Here is a 17465-nt window from a genome sequence, read left to right as displayed (position 1 = left end):
GATGGGTCGGTCTTGGCAGGGTGGGGAAGGGACGGGTCGGTCTTGGCAGGGTGGGGTAGGAATGGGTCGGTCTTGGTAGGGTGGGGTAGGAATGGGTCGGTCTTCGTAGGGTGGGGTAAGATCGGGTCGGTTTTGGCAGGGTGGGGTAGGATTGGGTCGGTTTTGGCAGGGTGGGGTAGGGATGGGTCGGTTATGGCAGGGTTGAATAGAGGTGGGTCGATTTGGGCAGGCGAGGGTAAGCATGGGTAGGTTATGGTTGCGTTTGGGAGGGTAGGATAGGTTACGGCAGGGTAAGATAGGGCTGGGTGGTGGTGGACTGGGTAGGGTAGGACTGGGTAGGGTAGTGTAGGGCTGGGTAGGGTAGGGTAGGCTGAATCAGGGTAGTGTAGGGTACAGAAGAGAGGTGGGTATAACTGCCGTTTAGTTCCGTCATATCCAACGCCTATTTCACTCAGTTATACTACACTGTCTCATCAAATTTGGGGCGATCTTCTCTACGATTTTTGTTCTTCCCCGCATAGTTCAGTCCTTTAGTTCATTCATGACCCTTGGCTTTCCTTTTTATTTTCTTTTTTTATGAGGTGGAGCGCAGGGCCACGAGGCTAGACCACCATTAGTCCAGAATATTAAAGGGTAGGCCACCAAGCTACGCCCTGGTAACGTCTACATGTCAAAACATCTGTCCACCTCTGGGACTTGAACCGCGGAGCGCTGGACGCAGAGCTCTCGGTTTGCGGATGTCACTTTTACTCTTTGCTAGCTTCTGACGATATCCTACAGCTTCAGAAAACCCTCTTAGGATGACGGGACAGAATCATTTAATCTTTCAAGCCGAGAACAACTTATTTACATTGTCCTAGCTGACCGCATGATTTTATTCAGCTTAGGAGATCCCCTGATAGAGATGGGGTTGATGATGGCAGTATTTAACCCTTCCAGTTCGAAATTTCTCTCTACTGTAGAGGTGAAGAAAATCATCCGAAGGTAGAGAGAAGAAAACAGGAAAAGTAATGTAGTGGTGAAAGGCCTGTACAGGGGAGGGGAGGTTAAAGTAGGGTAGAGTTGGGTCGGCAATGGCAGGGTAGGGTAGGGTAGGCTGAGGTAGGCTAGTGTAGGGTTGAGAAGAGTAGGGTAGGGTAAATTGAACTGAATAAGTATATACAATAAAATCTGGCGATACAACAACCAGGGTCATATGCCGCCGGACGACAACGAGAATAAAAGCACTCGAAAAGATGAAATACACACACACACACACACACACACACACACACACACACACACACACAAACAAAATACAATTCATAATTAAAACAAGAAAAACACTAAGAACACTAAAACCACTGTATACTAAATTTTACACGGTAGTGCAGCTGCCTACACCAAGCAAAGGTTTCCCCCTCCACCACAACAAGCATCCTCTCCAAGTACCAACAGAAGACTACAATCCCTCTCCTGCCCGGTGCTCAGAGAGGTAACGATGGCGCAATTCCCCAACAGTGGACACCATCAGCAAAAGCCGAAGAGTCAGGGGGACGAAGCATTCCACACAAACAGTAGGGGGAGAGTCCTCCATTAAAAATCAATGAGAGAACCAGGAAGGGCCCATTCGGAGCCAGCATAAAGCCGTCTCCCAACTGCATTCAGACCTCGGCAAATGAAAGGGCCCGTTTACCCACAAATATCACACATTTTGTTGGCCCCCACCGCATCCCACCTACTCTGCCAGTGGGAGCAAACAGTGAGTGGTTAAATGAATATCACTGAGCGAGGCAGGGGAGAGGTGAGGATGGGCGAGAGGCAGCAGCCTTTGCCAGAGCGTCAGCATGCTCATTGCCCACAATGGTACAAAACCACAAAGCAGTCCCTAGCAAGCACAGCCATTCTAAAACACTGTAGACAACAAAAGAGGATTGGACGGGAAAACACAAAATGGAGATCGGCAGAGTCGCTAAAAACTGTATAACAAACAGGAGGGAAGCTAAATATCAATTTGACTGCGAGTAAAATAGCAGTAAGTTCTGCGATAAAAGTAGATACGATGGGGGGAAGACTCCTACCACGAATGAAATCGGGAAATATAACACCCAAGCCTGTCCCCTCACGGGATTTCAATCCATCAGTACATACGAGAATCGAGACACTGTGAGAGGAAGCATGTTCTAAAAAAATAGCAAAGAGCCGCCTGTGAGGAAAGAAAGGCCCCTCTCTCAGGAAAGTAAACACACGGTTGCACCCCTGAGAGGAGCCAGGGAGCCATCCTTGGTACACGCACAGGACAAACAAGAAAGGTTGGAACATCCACATCCCCCATGGCAGCCTTCACCCTGTACCCAAACGGATGTGGATAGCGAGGATACGGCGAGGCAGACACTCCCTCCGGAACAGAGCCAACAAAATCTTCCTGAACTTTAGCAAAGACGGTGACACTAAGGACACTAGTTTGAGGCACTCCCTCCTCTTGAGGATATGAGGGAAACAAGGTGGCACCAATACGGAAAAATTCCATAATCAGTAAAGGCAACCTACCACGCAAACCAAGATGGTGACCTGCAATACCTGGCTTGTGAAACGGTAGGACAACAGCCCTCCGCCAAGAAGCAGGAGTGGACGAATCTCTCCAAATTCTATTTATAAGACTCAGGAGGAAGGACACTGCAGAAATCCAAACACACACGGGCAAAATCATCATTGCCACAGTATACCTCCCTCCTAGCCGACCATACCTCCCAACCCCGGATTTCATAAACCTATTCAGAAGGAACACTCCTGTATATCTTATAGGAGATCTCAACGCCAGACAACATCTCCTGGGTAATAGGAACTCGAACATCGTCGGGAGACAACTAGCCAGACTAATCTCTGACACCACAATAAGATTTATAGGACCCCATTTCCCCACATACTATTCCCACAACTCCACCACCACCCCAGACATAGCATTAAGTAACATGAATGCACATCACAACATCTACTTCTCCCCTGGGCCTCTCACTACCAGCGACCACACCCCTATCATTGCTACAATCTCCTCTGCCCCAATACTTGTCCCCACTCCGCCCAGACCCAATTTCTCCTTGGCCAACTGGGAAGATTTCAAACAAGAATTATGTACAGCTTTTACAAACTTCCCTAACCCTGAAGGAGGCACACTCGAAGACATAGATCAGTCCCTCGAGAGTTGGTACTCCTCAATCAAATGTGCAATCAATAACAACATCCCCACAACTTCTTACAGAACAATAACACATCCAAAACACAGCAGAGACACACAGATTCTCATCCAACAATACAATGCACTTAGATCACACTCCCAAACACACGGCTGGACAAGAGCACACTTCACACAATACAAAGCGTTCCAAGCTCAGCTGCACACATCCTTATTGACAGAACATAACACACACTGGGCCAGCATCATTACCAACACCGCCAACTCATACAACGACCCCACCATCTTCTGGCGAAAAATAAAAACTCTCTCAGGCTACTCTAACCCCGACCCACACTACATACTTGACCCCCACGGAGAAAGAAAACACTCCCCCTCAGAAAAAGAAAACACGCACAGATCACACTGGGAATCCATTTTTCAAGAACAGGACGAAGAACAAAACGACCAAACACACGAAAACAACGTAAGAGAATATCTAATCAACAACCACGACAGACTCACTCCATATCATTCAGCAGACCCAGCCAGACTAGATTCTGACACAATCTTTACCTCCCCCATCACGGAAGGAGAAATTACTGCCATCATAAAAAACACGAAAAAAAAACCTGCCCAGGAGAAACCGGAGTCAACAAAACTATTCTATCCAACCTCCCCAGCATAGCCAAAGAAACTCTAAGACACATATTTAATGCAACCATCTCAGCTGGATATTTCCCAGACAAGTTTAAAGAAGCAACAATAAAGTTAATCCCTAAAAAGAATAAAAATCCTCATCTAGTAGAAAACCACAGACCAATATCTCTATTAGAAGTCCCTGGAAAAATCCTAGAACGAATAATTAACAATAGACTAAGAATACACCTAGAAAGCAATGACTTATACAACACAAACCAATACGGGTTCCGATTCCACAGAGGCACCACACATGCAATCGCCGTCGCAACAGAACATATTGCAATAAACAAAGCCAACAAGGGTCAGTGTCACGTGGTCCTCAGGGACATCACAAAAGCCTTCGACAAGGTGTGGCACCTCGGTCTTAAACACAAACTCCTCCACCTTAACCTCCCTACAATAACTGAGAAAATCCTATGCGATTTTTTAGATGATAGGAAAGCCAAAATTAAGATAAATAATTACACTGGTGCCAGCTTTGCCCTGGGTTGTGGTGTCCCCCAGGGGAGTGTCTTGTCCCCAACTCTTTTCACCATCTTCACAAGTAACACCCCTCAAGCAACACACGGCATAAATATCAGTTATGCCGACGATATTACCCAGATCGTAAACTACCCAGGCCCATCAAGGAACGTTATGAATTCCAGAACCAAACAAGAAGCTGAGAAAATAAACGCTTATGAAAATCAGTGGAAAATACGAACAAACATTAATAAATTGTCAGTAATTCAACTAGCAAACAAAAGAAAAGAGCCACTAATAATTAATGACGAATTAATTGAATTTAAGGAGGAAGGGAAAATACTAGGTTTCAAGATCAACTCAACAGGCTACCTCGCTAGCACAAATGACAGGAGACAAAAAGCCACTGGAGCACTCAGTCGATTATACAGATTCAAAGACATGCCAATACAAATTAAAACCCACCTAGTCAAAGCACTTGTTCTTCCCATCCTCGAATATCCACCCATCCCTACACACACCTTCAGCCACACTCAACTAAGGAAACTACAAACAATTCAAAATAAGGCTCTCCGATTTGCAACCAACCAACACTACCCCTACACCTTAACTACAGAACAAATACATACAATCACCAAAACCAAACCCTTGAATATTAAAGTACACAACCAAGCCAAAAAAATATGGGAAAAAATAGAAGAATTTGATAACGAAACGTACAACACCTTAAAAAACATCACTGAGGAAAGGAACCTCATCTTACACAAATGGTTCCCAAGCAGCCTAAAAACCATAGCAGAAAACCCAGACCCTGTCCCCATCTACTAAATCTCCCTCCAGAACTACAATCCCAGCCCGACCTAACTCCCGCTAGCGAGTCCCGCATCTCACAACGACCCACATCCCATACACTCCCTATGAAACTCTACGGGAACGAAATGAACTCAAACCAGTTACCCAAACAGTAGCCGCATCTACCAACAAACACTGACAAGTGTCCACAAGAGACTGCAATACTGTTGCTAGTCGCCAACAAACCACCCGACATCAACCACAAAAAACAACGAAACATTTAGCTAGCTGGCTAGTTATACAAAACAATAAACAAACAAATAAAACAAAATTAATAAATACAACAAATAAATATATAAATAAAATTATTAAACAAGTAAACAATAAAATAAATAAATAAACAAACAAACCATTATACAAAAAAAAAAAAAGCAAGGTGGCCAGCCCACCATCTTTCCACTCCTCCTTCCTTCCTCCTTTCCCACTTTCCCTTCCCCTCCACACAACCTTCCTTCCCCCCCTTCCTTAAAAAAAAAAAAAAAAAAAACACTGCTTCATCATCCAGGTACCTCAGCACTGCATGGGGAATATTATCGACTCCGGAGAAGTGTCATGACAGGGAAAGGGTAGACCAAAGTTTACAACAAGACAAAGGGATGTTGTAAGTCTCTCCGCCCCCAGAACGGATGTCCAACACCTTAATCTCCTCCACCTCCCTAAGCCTGGCAAAAACCGAAGAACGAGTATCCCTACAGGAGACCTCAGCGGTAGGATAGGGTAGGGAACGCTAGGGCAGGGTAGGCTGGGGTAGGGTAGTGTAGGGCAGAGAAAAGTAGGTTAGGATGGATTGGTTTAGGCTAAAGTAGGACAGAATAGGAGAGGGGTAAAATGTGCCTAGTCCAGGAACGAAAAATATATCAGTTATCCATGTAACTAGCGTTTTCTATTTCGGTAGATTATTTTCTTGTCTGCCTAAAGTATCGTGATGTACGAACAATGAGATTAGATATCGAAACTGTAAGATGCGAATTAGTTACAAAGACGGTATTTTGTTTTGGCTAACGTTACATCGATACGTTCAGCTAAGAGCAACTCGGCAGAACTGAACAGTATATGACGTGCTAGATGAACGCTGTGACCGGAAAATAAATATATATGTATATATACTTCAGCATACAGTAAGCGATTTTATGTTAACTGAAGAGAAGCCACCACAGCTAATGGGTTAAGTTTACACACACACACACACACACACACACACACACACACACACACACGTACGTTACGAAAAGTTTCACTGACGAAGTGGGTGGTTACTGTCCCCCTTGAGCAAGGGGACTGGTGTGTGCGTGTGTGGTCACAGCTTTGCCCTTAGATCGGACTATATGAGCTCTCAGCTCCCTTCCGGGAGGGTAAAAGCTGACGATCACGACCATCAAGTGATCCTGACCGACCCGGTGAATTACACACACACACACACACACACACACACACACACACGCACACCATTACTTGCAACTGGCTGGCCTATCATACAGCCATATCCTATATTCATGAAGTACAACACATCTTACATTTATGTAGTATGTAAAAAAAAAAAAAAAAAAGATGGTTATATAATACAGAACTGGGAAATATGATGATGATGATGATGATGATGATGATGATGAGAGGGGAGTAAACAGGGTGAGATGAGGAGAATGAGAGAGATGGATGGACATAACAGTGAATGTATTATGTATATTAACCTGACAAATGCCGAAGTAAGCTGGTAAGGGTGAGGTAATATGGAGCCTGACCCTACCGTGACACCATATAATTATTGATTTATCCACCGATAGATCTATCTATCTATCTATAGCCCGACGCCCTAATCCCGCAAAGAGTGGCCGCAGACAAAACTTTACTTTTTCTGTGATATTGTATTTTAGTCATTTGTAATACCATAAAGGGCAAAGTAAAGTTGATATACAGCTGATTCTTTTATTATCTTTAGTGTTTTACAAGAGTTTACAATTACAATACATTTACAAAGTATACAAGTAGCAATGGCAGCAGCTGTTAGGTTACTCTGGCAGAAGATTTTATCTCAAAGTATATCACAAAAGTATTGGACTAGAGCAAATGTTTCAAGTATTATCAAAGTATATCAGTTAAATACGGGCAAGATACCTTTAGCAATTAATATTATGTAGTAGGTCCTATGTGTATCTCCAACTCGCTCCCTCGCTCCTACTCGCCCCTCTACCCTCTCTCCATCACGCTCACTCTAGAACGACAGAAAAAGAAAAAGCGCATAAAAAAGTAAAGGTGGGGAAGAGAAAGAAGCACTAAAGCAGACAGACACTAACAGACAGACACACCATCCCAGCACGTTCGGCTGCGCTGAGGACAGGCAGACAGGACAGACGGAGAGGAAGATGGAAGTGGAAGGAAGTCTCCCCTTTCCCGCCTCCCCCCACCCCACCTCCCTCCCCAGACCCACCTACCTGCCACACCCAGCCTAGTATGCTGGGAACTAAACACACACACACACACACACACACACACACACACACACGCACGCACGCACGCACGCACGCACGCGCACGCACGCACGCACGCACACGCACACACACACACACACACACACACACACACACACACACACACACACCAAAAAAAAAAAAATCACGCACACACAATCACACCCTAAAGGAAAATACAAAGAAAAATACAACCTGTCACCTGTCCTGTCCGGCGCTCCGATCTCCCTGCAGGCTCTCCGGTCTCCCCTGGTGTCTCGGCCGTCTCGTCTCTCCCTCGCAGCCGTCTCTGCATCGCCTGGGGAAATACAGGAACATCAAAGGTGCCTAAGGAATGCAATGCCTACCAGAGTAACGCTATACAGGTGCCGCCACAGCTGTGCTACCCTCCCTACCACATCACCTATCAATACAAGCTACAACACACGCTGCACCAGTTCCTCTGCAGGGCTTGCCATGTTCTCGAGCGGCCATCTCGTCGTCTACAGCTGCTATTTCTTCCGTAGTTGCCACCCCTTCTTCTGAGGTTGCCATGTCTTCTGAGGTTGCCATCTCGTCTTCTGAGGTTGCCATCTCGTCTTCTGGGGCTGCAGCTTCGCCTTCCCCCTCGCCTGCAGTTGCCATCTCGCTGGCCAGGGTTGACATCTCGTCCTCCGGCGTTTCCATCGTTTTCTGTGGAGCAAATATCAATTAGCCCAAAGTACACACTATATGCTGCTGCTGAGCCTATGTCCCGTATTCTGGGTGGCATAGGAGGCTTCGTAGCGCATTTCCCTGAGAGATTTATTTTCCATAACACCAACATTATATTGCAAACTTAAGTCAATGTCTTCTAACCCCAACTTGTCACCCAATTCCTTCCCATTCCTCACATCCTTCCTTTAAGTTCTTCACAGCCATACTGTACCATCACCACACCCACACTACCACCACCACCACCACAACCACACTCCATCACAACCACACTCCATCGTAATACAACCACCAGCATAACATTATCACCACTACCACAACCACGTACTACACCACCATCACAACCACACACCACCACCACCAACACCGCTGACATCACCACCGTCACAACCACCACACAGCTATCAGTGCTCTCGTGCAAAATTTGAGAGAGAGAGAGAGAGAGAGAGAGAGAGAGAGAGAGAGAGAGAGAGAGAGAGATTTGTGCGTGTGCGTGTGTGGTGCGTGTGCGTTTCGTGCATGTGTGGTGCGTGTGCGTTTCGTGCGTGTGTGTGCATATGCGTGTGCGTGTGCGTGTGCGTATGTGTATGTGTATGTATGTGTGTGTGTGTGTGTGTGTGTGTGTGAAAATAACTCTTTTAACAATAAACAAAATGCATGACTAAGTGTACGATGTGAGAACAGCTCAGAAAAAAATATTTCAAATTTCAAAAAGTTTAAAAATGGTTCAAATACCTTTTACTTGGGGAGAAAGCTATTATTTCCCACTCCTGTCGTCTGTCGTGTCGGTGTAAATATCCTTTGCTTGCCTGGTCGTGTAAATATCCTCTGCCTGCTTGATCGTGCGAAAATCCTCTTCTTTCTTCGTGTCAATGGAAAAATTCAACCTGAGAGGTGGAGAGCAGAGGTGTGAGGGTAGGGGAGGTTTGACTGGTGGCAGGGAGATGGGAGGGGGGGGTAGAAGGAAGAGGTGAGGGGGTAGGGAAGAGGTGAGGGGGTAGGGAAGAGGTGAAGGGGTAGGGAAGAGGTGAGGGGGTAGGGAAGAGGTGAGGGGGTTGGGAAATGGTGGGGGGGTAGAGAACAGGGGAGGGGGGTTGAGGGAAGAGGTGAGGGGGTAGGGAAGAGGTGAGGCGGGTAGAGGGAAGAGGTGAGGGGATAGGGAAGGGGTGAGGGGGTAGGGAAGAGGTGAGGGGGTAGGGAAGAGGTGAGGGGGGTAGGGAAGAGGTGACGGGGGTAGGGAAGAGGTGACGGGGGTAGGGAAGAGGTGACGGGGGTAGAGGGAAGAGGTGAGGGGGTAGGGAAGAGGTGAGGGGGGAAGGGGGAAAAGGTGAGGGGGTAGAGGGAGGAGGTGAGGGGGTAGAGGGAGGAGGTGAGGGGGTAGGGAAGAGATGAGGGGGTAGGGAAGAGGGGAGGGGGGGTTAGGGAAGAGGTGAGGGGGTAGGGAAGAGGTGAGGGGGTAGGGAAGGGGGACTGGAGTAGCCGGCATAGAGAAGGTGACAGTTTAGAGATGGTGTGTACAATTAGCCACTGCTACGACGCCAAATCACAAAAATCCACCTCTGGAAATATATCAGTGTGGTTGTTTGTAAATGTTGGCAAATTTAACAATGGTATTTAACATGTTTTCCATCGGCTGTTTAATTAGCAAGGAGTGTTTGGGAGTTTTCATAAACCTCAGGGCACCTTCGAAATAAACAGATGTTAACCAGGATTATTGTATCTCCCTTGCCGGACGGGTGTGTGAATAATGAACTCATTTCTTAGTAGGGATTGTCACCAAAAAAATAGCTTCTTTAGACCCGAGAGCACCAGCATTGTCAACAGCTCGTGTCATAGTGGAATTGCTGTACCGTGTAAATATGTAGTTATAATACGTCCACATCCACGTCAACCAATAGAGTACACGCATTATTTTAAGTAATTTCTTGGAGGGGTGGGGGTACAGACAATCTTCACCCCCCCTCCCCCCGTAGTTCACACAACGCACGACGTCAGAACGCATGCCCTGATCAAGGAAGGGTGTAAATCACAATCTATATGCAAATATGTGAACGGTACAGTCATGAGAGCCAACCTGAAAGCCATTATGGTCAAAGCCCCATCCTGTCACCGACCATGACTACCAAAATCTCAGTCAGTCATCGAGATGGTGAATAAATCGGATAATGTCGGGGCACATGATCATGTTAGTGTTAACCCATTCAGCCTGGAAACGTCGTTCATTTTATTCTTGCAACAGCCTGATGATTTTACTCAGCTTAGGGTACACTTTTCAAACCGAAGGAGTCAGATGCAGTACTAATAAAATCTTTAGTACGAGAGGCTGCTCGTAAGCTGAATAAAATGGCTTGATACCAATAAGAATAAAATAAGAATGACGTCACTCTGGTTCAGGGGAATAAACGAATCTTTACCTAACCAAGGATTACGTAGCCAACACATTTCGTACAGAAATAACAATGATTAGATGGACGTGTAGTTTTTACTTAAATGCTAGGCCTGGGTTTGGGGGGGAGGCTAGGTTTACTATTGACGAATTAAGAGGAGGGATGGGACGAAAGTGTATTGTTGTGATGAGGAGGGATAGATTGAGATGGTTAGGACATGTGAAGAGGATGGAGGATGACAATTGGGTGAGGAGAGAGAGGTGTGAACGTCGGAGGTAGGGCTGCGAGAGGCAGACCGGAAAAGGCCTGGGACGAAGTCATAGTGTGACGTCAGGGATAAGGGAGTGAATAGGGAGGCTGCAAAAGATTGTGCAGTGTGGAGAGCCGCCATGATGTGACCAAGGCCGACGACGCATGCAAGCATGTTAGATCCTTTAAAAAAGATACGACACGAACGATTCGATACAGGTGAGGTTCAGGGATCACCATTTTATATAATTTATCTCCTGCCACTTTTGCCTTCCATCTCTACAGTATCCCCGGCCATCCTATCGCGTTGACGAATAGGGGAATTTGGAGGAGGAACACGAACAACAACAGTCTACCCTCCTCCTCCCTGCCTGACTTACCTCATGCCCCTCCCCCCCGCTCTCTCTCTCTCTCTCTCTCTCTCTCTCTCTCTCTCTCTCTCTCTCTCTCTCTCTCTCTCTCTCTCTCTCTTTCTTATCTGTATCTCCACACTCCGACACGACAGCTAAATATGACCCACCACCTGTGTGGTGGTTTAGTGTGTGTGTGTGTGTGTGTGTGTGTGTGTGTGCGTGTCGGCATGTGCGTGAACATGTGTGTGTGTGCATCATTGTGTGCCTGTATCTGAGCTCGTATCTGAGTGTGCGTGTATCAGTGCCTGTGTGTATCAGTGCCTGTGTGTATCAGTGCCTGTGTGTATCAGTGTGTGCGTATATTAGTGTGCGTGCGTGCTCTGATCAGTGCTTGTATCAGTGTTTGCGTGAATGAATACGTGCGTGCAGTAGTGTGTGCCTGCTTCGTGTGCGCGTGTTTAGTGCGTACATGCCGCAGCGAGTGCGTGCATCGGTGTGTGCGTGCATCGGTGTGTGCGTGCATCAGTGTGTGCGTGCATCAGTGTGTACATGCTAATTGTGTACGTAGTCAAATTGTACGTGTTCAGTGTGTACGTGTTCAGTGTGTGTGTGTGTGTGTGTGTGTGTGTGTGTGTGTATCAGTATGTGCGTGAACCTGTGTGTGGTGTGTGTGCATCATTGTGTGCGTGTATCTGTACTCGTATCTGATTGTGAGTGTATCAGTGCCTGTGTGTATCAGTGTCTGTGTGTATCAGTGCCTGTGTGTATCAGCGCCTGTGTGTATCAGTGTCTGTGTGTATCAGTGTCTGTGTGTATCAGTGCCTGTGTGTATCAGTGCCTGTGTGTATCAGTGTCTGTGTGTATCAGCGCATGTGTGTATCAGCGCCTGTGTGTATCAGTGCCTGTGTGTATCAGTGCCTGTGTGTATCAGTGCCTGTGTGTATCAGTGTGTGCGTATTTTAGTGTGCGTGCGTGCTCTGATCATTGCTTGTATCAGTGTTTGCGTGAATGAATACGTGCGTGCATTAGTGTGTGCCTGCTTCGTGTGCGCGTGTTTAGTGCGTACATGCCGCAACGTGTGCGTGCATAGGTGTGTGCGTGCATCGGTGTGTGCGTGCATCAGTGTGTACGTGCTAAGTGTGTAGGTGTTCAGTGTGTAGGTGTTCAGTGTGTAGGTGTTCAGTGTGTATGTGTTCAGTGTGTAGGTGTTCAGTGTGTACGTGTTCAGTGTGTAGGTGTTCAGTGTCTGCGTGTTTATTGTGTGCGTGTTTATTGTGTGCGTGTTCAGTGTGTATGTGTTCAGTGTGTACGTGTTCAGTGTGTACGTGTTCAATGTGTGCGTGATCGGTGTGTGCGTGTTTTTTTGTGTGTGTTTGTGTGTGTGTGTCTGTGTGTGTGTGTCTGTGTGTGTGTCTGTCTGTCTGTGTGTGTCTGTGTGTGTCTGTGTGTGTGTGTCTGTGTGTGTGTGTCTGTGTGTGTGTGTCTGTGTATGTGTGTGTGTGCGTGTGCTTGTGCATGTGCGTGTGCGTGTGCGTGCGCGTGCGCGTGCGTGTCCGTGTGAATGTGCGTGTGCGTGTGTGTGTGTGTGTGTGTGTGTGTGTGTGTGTGTGTGTGTGTGTGTGTGTGTGTGTGTGTGTGTGCGTTTGTGCGTGCGTCCGCGCGTGTGCATTAAAATATCCGAGCATCACTGAGTCCATGCATCAATGTGTGTGTGTGCGTGTGTGTGTGTGTGTGTGTGTGTGTGTGTGTGTGTGTGTGTGTGTGTGTGTGTGTGTGTGTGTGTGTGTGTGTGTGTGTGTGTGTGTGTGTGTGTGTGTATCTCAGTATGTGCGTGAACCTGTGTGTGTGTGTGCATCATTGTGTGCGTTTATCTATGCTCGTATCTGAGTGTGTGTGTATCAGTGCCTGTGTGTATCAGTGCCTGTGTGTATCAGTGCCTGTGTGTATCAGTGCCTGTGTGTATCAGCGCCTGTGTGTATCAGTGTGTGCGTATATTAGTGTGCGTGCGTGCTGTGATCAGTGCTTGTGTTAGTGTTTGCGTGAATGAATCCGTGCGTGCAGTAGTGTGTGCCTGCTTCGTGTGCGCGTGTTTAGTGCGTACATGCCGCAGCGTGTGCGTGCATCGGTGTGTGCTTGCATCTGTGTGTGCGTGCATCTGTGTGTGCGTGCATCAGTGTGTACGTGCTAAGTGTGTACGTAGTCAAATTGTGTGTGTTCAGTGTGTACTTAGTCAAATTGTACGTGTTCAGTGTGTACGTGTTCAGTGTGTACGTGTTCAGTGTGTACGTGTTCAGTGTGTGTGTGTGTGTGTGTGTGTGTGTGTGTGTGTGTGTGTATCAGTATGTGCGTGAACCTGTGTGTGTGTGCATCATTGTGTGCGTGTATCTATGCTCGTATCAGTGCCTGTGTATATCAGTGCCTGTGTGTATCAGTGTGTGCGTATATTAGTGTGCGTGCGTGCTCTGACCAGTGCTTGTATCAGTGTTTGCGTGAATGAATACGTGCGTGCATTAGTGTGTGCCTGCTCCGTGTGTCCGTGTTTAGTGCGTACATGCCGCTGCGTGTGCGTGCATCAGTGTGTACGTGCTAAGTGTGTACTTTGTCAAATTGTGCGTGTTCAGTGTGTACGTGTTTGTGTGTACGCGTTCAGTGTGTGCGTGTTCAGTGTGTGCGTGTTCAGTTGTGCGTGTTCAGTGTGTGTGTGTGTGTGTGTGTGTGTGTGTGTGTGTGTGTGTGTGTGTGTGTGTGTGTGTGTGCGTGTGCGTGTGCGTGTGCGTGCGTGTGCGTGTGTGTGTGTGTGTGTGTGTGTGTGTGTGTGTGTGTGTGTGTGTGTGTGTGTGTGTGTGTGTGTGTGTGTGTGTGTGTGTGTGTTTATTGTGTGCGTGTTCAGTGCGCGCGTATTCAGTGTGTGTGTATTCAATGTGTGCGTGTTAGTGTGCGTTCTCAGTGTGTGCTGTGTGTGCGTATTTACTCTGAGCGTATACCAGTGTGTAACTCAAACTGTCTACATGTTTGTAAGAGTGAAGGTATGCAAAAATTTAATGATGATGATGATGATGATGATGATGATGATGATGATGATGATGATGATGATAATTTTTTCTAGTTCTTTTTAATCCAGAAACGTTTATGTTATCAAGGAGGATTCTGTACTCTACTCCTTTCACCTTAACTTGACCCAAATTTTCGTCCATTTGCAGCTTTTCACGTGTCGCAGTTGCGTCTTTGAAACAGCACTTTTTCGTGACTAGCATAATATTCTATTGTTACAACTCAGCATTCGAGATAAAAAGATTGCAATTTAGGCCAAGTTAGAGTAAAATGAGTATAGTGAAGGGGATGGGATGGAGGGATGGAGTAGAGAGGTATACGAGAGACGCGGGTGTACGTTGGGGGAGGGCAGCGAAATGGCAGTGTACAGGGCGACATGGAGGCGATTTGTTTATGGCCACCCCTTACGGGTTTAATGCGTCTGGCTATAGATAACTAGACAATTAGGGCTATAGATATAGGTGACGATACACAACTATTAAAATTACATCCATTTCCCTTATTTTCTACAATTTCTTTGGCCTACAACGCTTCCTGGCTGACCGTAAGATATCCCCGTGTCCTAATTTAGTCACCTTAATGGCACAAACAGCAAAACCCAACACTTGCAGCAAGAGGAGAAGCCTACACACCATCACTACCCCCTAACCAGCAAAACGACGTCTATTGCCCTCATCTGTTGAATCTATTTGACCTATGACACTTCCTGGTTGGCAGCAAGATACCTCTGTGTCCTATCTGAATCATCTTAATGGCAAAAACAGCGAAATGTAACACCAAAACAGTAAAATTTAACACTTACAGCAGGAGACGGAGCCGACGCAGCCTCACCCTCTTATCGTCCGAGTACCACTGACTGACCAATGGAATGCCATGCTTGTTCAGCCCAGAAACTCGTGTGAAACTTTATCCAACTACTTTTACAACCACTAGAGGGCATGGAGACCCTCTCATCTTCAGGGTAACTCTAGCATTTATTCTAGCTAATACCAGAGGCTATTATGCACCTGTGAGCTATTTATAAGTGTCTGAGAGCGTTAATGCTGTAAATATTAACCCTCCAATGATCATGACAACTCTAGTACTTTTATTTTATTAGATTCCAGACGATTTTATTCAGCCGGGATTGGGTCATAAGGGCCTGGGTGCATAAGAGAAAACCGTCGTAGAGGAAGCATCAGGGACCGTAGCAAACAAAGTCAGAAATTATACTTAGATGTTTACCATACTCTATTCACTTTCACTTTGCCTAATATTGCCATCTCCTCACCGTAAATACTGAGCTATAAGGATACATTAACACTAGAATATAGAACAATACTCTCTTTTCCCTAAATGGACCTACAATTACCATCTCTCCATCTTGAATGCTGAGTTGTAACAATAGATGAACACCAAAATATGATGCTAGTCACGAAGAAGTGCTATGTAAAGGATGTAGAGCCATACCATTGTCATTTCCTGGCACTGGACTACGTGAAATGAGTAAAATGACCTACACAAGGATGGAAATCTGGCCCGTGTTAGAGGAAGACCGGTATAGTCACGAAAAGGTGTTATGGAATGGATATAGAACTTCACTTTAACTTGGCCTAAAATTGCCATCTCTCCATCTTGAATGCTGAGCTGTAACAAGAACCTGATATTAGAGTATGATGCTAGTCACGAAAAAGTGCTGTTGGAGATATGTAGAGCCGTGTTATCGTCTTCTTCTGCCTGTAATTATGCTATGAGAAATAAGCAGCAAATATAAGATCTCAGCCATGTTAAGTCTGATAAGCTATACATACAGCTTAATGGAAAGCTCTGATAAATATTACAGCTATAAACTCATTCTACAACTCCCTAGCACCTGTCCCTTGGCGATTTATTTTGCTTATTACACCTTGCTCTCCTACTGTGCTGTATAAATACTTCAAGCTTTACCATAACCTGCATAAAAAACGTACAAAAGGATGTTAATCAGCCTTGTCCAAAAATATATCGCTAAGGAAGTCTTTGGTTGACTAGTGGGAGGTGCCTGTGTGTTACCATGGCAACCTCTCACACCACCAGTTACATACACACATTTTCCCACCAGCAAGTTCCATTAGAGAGTAGTGTGTGTGTGTGTGTGTGTGTGTGTGTGTGTGTGTGTGTGTGTGTATGTGTGTGTGTGTGTGTGTGTGTATAATCGTATCAGTGTGTCGTGTGCGTGTGTGTAGTCATGTGAGTATATTTCACGTACATGTGTAGGTGTGTAAGTATAAACAGTCTTATCAGTATGACGGGTGTGCGTGTGTGTATGTGACGTACATATGTAGGTGTGTATGTGCGTGTGTTTGACGTATAAGTGTAGGTGTCTATTCGTGTGTATGTACGAGTATGTTTCGTGATGTGTGTGTGTATGTATGTATATATGTATGTAGTGTGTGCACATTTGTGATATATGTCTGTAGGTCTGTGTGTGTGTGTGTGTGTGTGTGTGTGTGTGTGTGTGTGTGTGTGTGTGTGTGTGTGTGTGTGTGTGTGAAGTGTGTGCGTGTGCGTATGTATGAAGCGTGCGTTTATGTATTAATTGTGTGTGTGTGTGTGTGTGTGTGTGTGTGTGTGTGTGTGTGTGTGTGTGTGTGTGTGTGTGTGTGTGTTTGCCAGTGAAGGTTTATATACAAGGGGTGGTTGGGGTTGATTGCTCATGTAATGCCACTCAGGGATGAGTGAGGCTGGTCACTCTCATCTTAAACGTCAGGACCAACTGCCTAGCCCTGGGCTCCTACGCTCCTCGTGGGGCAATGTAGGATTGGATGATGGATGGATGGATTGTGTGTGTGCGTGTGTGTGTGTGTGTGTGTGTGTGTGTGTGTGTGTGTGTGTGTGTGTGTGTGTGTGTGTGTGTGTGTGTGTGTGTGTGTGTGTGTGTGTGTGTATGTATGAAGCGTGAGTGTATGTTTGAAGTGTGTGCGTGTGTGTATGTATGAAGCGTGCGTGTATGTATGAAGTGTGTGCGTGTGTGTATGTAGCGTGTGTATGTGTTTGAAGTGTGTGCATATGTATGAAGTGTGTGTGTATGTATGAAGTGTGTGTGCGTGTGTATGAAGTGTGTGCGTGTGTGTATGTAGTG

The sequence above is a fragment of the Coenobita brevimanus genome, chromosome 8 (genome assembly GCF_032717465.1).
Source record: "Coenobita brevimanus isolate Jiangsu-jjx chromosome 8, ASM3271746v2, whole genome shotgun sequence".
Lineage (NCBI taxonomy): Eukaryota > Metazoa > Arthropoda > Malacostraca > Decapoda > Coenobitidae > Coenobita > Coenobita brevimanus.
Note: the sequence above shows the minus strand (reverse complement) of the source record.